Source organism: Propithecus coquereli, unplaced genomic scaffold (genome assembly GCF_000956105.1).
Source record: "Propithecus coquereli isolate 6110/MARCELLA unplaced genomic scaffold, Pcoq_1.0 Scaffold173, whole genome shotgun sequence".
Lineage (NCBI taxonomy): Eukaryota > Metazoa > Chordata > Mammalia > Primates > Indriidae > Propithecus > Propithecus coquereli.
Genome location: NW_012141969.1, coordinates 3,577,912 through 3,580,213, shown reverse-complemented (window position 1 = coordinate 3,580,213; position 2,302 = coordinate 3,577,912). Strand labels below are relative to the sequence as shown.

The window sequence follows — 2,302 nt, the reverse complement described above, 5'->3', positions numbered from 1 at the left end:
TCCCAGATTTTACATGGCATGCATTCCCCAATACTCTACGCCAGGTGTCCCCCCTGAAAATGTCCCCAGGTTAGTAATAGCACCACCATGAAACCAGGTGCTCAAGTCCAAACTCCAGAACCTAGATTATTTTCCCCATCTCACATTACTCACCTCCTGACCATAAGTGAATCTTGCTAACTCGTCCGAAAGCCATTTGGAACTTGTCTACTTTTCCTCATTTCCTCAGTCATCATCCAAATTCAAACCACACTAGTCTCTCACCTGGGCCAGCTACAGTGGCTCTAACTGGTCTCCACTTTCAAATCTCCCCCACCCCCCTACATTCTTCAAAGCAGTCACAGTCACTGGTTTAACATTCAGGAGGATTTATTCTATTTTATATTCAATATCACAAATTTGACCTTCAGCCTTTACCTTATATTTTTCAGCAACTACTATTGACTTTATTTAGGTTTTGTTGGCACCATGTCACTTTAATGGAAGAAATGGTACAATTGAAGGAAAAAAATAAAACATAAGTAGAGGTACTGTGAGGGCAGTACCTATGCCTGGCACTGGTGACCACAGGAAGTCACATCCGTGTCTGCAAGGAAGCCAGCCTAAGGCTCAATTCGCTATCACTGTGGCCCAGGGTGAGCTTGTCAAAGAGGGATTCTGCCATGCCATCTTCCAGGGCCCCCCTCTTGCTACCTAGAATCAACGAACAATAACGTCTGCAAATTTTAAAACAGAAGTCTGAAGTAAAGTTGAAGACCCCTTTATTTTAATCCCTACCCAATACCATTCCTGTCATTTGTTCTGCAGAGGCAGTCGCTATAAGGAATTCTATACCATGTTTTATACTGTACCATGCACACACACCCACATATACGGGCCCCAGACCGCCCACCCCACCTCATCCAACCCCTCCTCACTTCACCCCAACCCGCATGACCACACAGTTTATGCAGGGAAGAATAATTTTGTGTTTTCCAGGAGCCCATGGAGTACCTTTCCTCTCCATCCATGGAGATCCTGAGCTGCATGGGGATGGGTTGTGTATGGTGGGGGGAGAGCCCCCTGGATACCCGTTTTAAACCCGCACGCAGGGATTTGCCCTTATTTCTCAAAGGCGAGAGTTTTGCACACACAAATCAACTGGACAACTTTATTGCTTTAAGAACCAGATAACTTTATTGGAAACAGTGGTAAAACTGAAAGGAAAAAACTTAAGTGAACTTCTGAAATGGCAATATGCACACCTGGGTGGTGGCCTGACCTGGGAAGGCTCCCATAGCTGTGGGGACAGTCCCAGCTCAGTTCTCCTTGTCGTCGCCGCCGCCCAGGGTGAGCTTGTCGAAGAGGCACTCCGCCAGGCCGACGTCTGGGGCCCCCATCTGGCCCAGGTTGGTGAGGTAGCCACCCAGCTCCTTGATGGTCTTGACTTGCTCATGCAGGCAGTGGCTCTCCAGGAAGTCGCAGAGCTGCCACTCGCCCTTGTCGGTGGCCAGCTGGTGCAGCTCCAGGAGGTTCTGGTTGACGCTCTTCTCCAGGTGGAAGGCGCACTCCATGGCCTGCAGCCCGTCCTCCCAGTCGTCGCGGTCGGGCTTCCTGATGTCGTGAAGGTAAACGCGGCCACCGCGCAGGTTCTGCAGGCCCATCAGCTTCTCGGCACGCTCCCTCTCCTCGCGTGACAGGCGCAGGAAGTAGCGGGAGAAGTGCTCCAGGCCCACATCGTCGCGGTCGAAGTAGGATGCCATGGAGAGGTACACGTAGGAGGCGTGGAGCATCAGGTTGATCTGGCTGTTGACGGCGGCCTCACAGGCGGGGTGATACTTTTGGCGCAACTGAGAGAGCGCGGCCATGACGGGCAGCTCAGGCGCGGGGCACAGGAAGAACGGGAAGGCGCCTCGGGAGCGCGGGCTGCGGAGCTGGCAGTGACGGCGTTGGCGGTCGCGGCGGCCTCGCGGTGAACCCAGGGTGGGCGAGGGCAGTGGCCGGCGGAGGGCAGCCTCCTGGTGGGGGAGGGGGGGGGCCGATAAATGGCAGCGGCTCTGCCCGGAACCGGAAGTGCGCCTGGGGGCCGTTATGGTGGAGGCAGAGGAAGGGTGGGTGTGAGCGCAGAGTTCCGTGGGAAATTCCGGGTAACTCTGCGCTGACCTTTTTTTTTTTTTATTTTTTTATTTCAGCATATTATGGGGGTACAGATATTTATGTTACTTATGTTGCCCTTGCCCCCCCCAGGTCCGAGTTTCAAATATGTCCATCCTTCCGGGTGGTGCGCATTGCACTCTTTGTGTATGAAAATACCCGTCCCCTC

The 2,302-nt window shown here is 53.0% G+C and overlaps 1 pseudogene; it reads right to left on the bottom strand.

Annotated features, from left to right (window-relative positions):
• Window positions 1-1,298: 1,298 nt before the first annotated feature.
• LOC105808433 overlaps window positions 1,299-2,302 on the bottom strand; it is a 3,295-nt pseudogene continuing 2,291 nt past the window's right edge.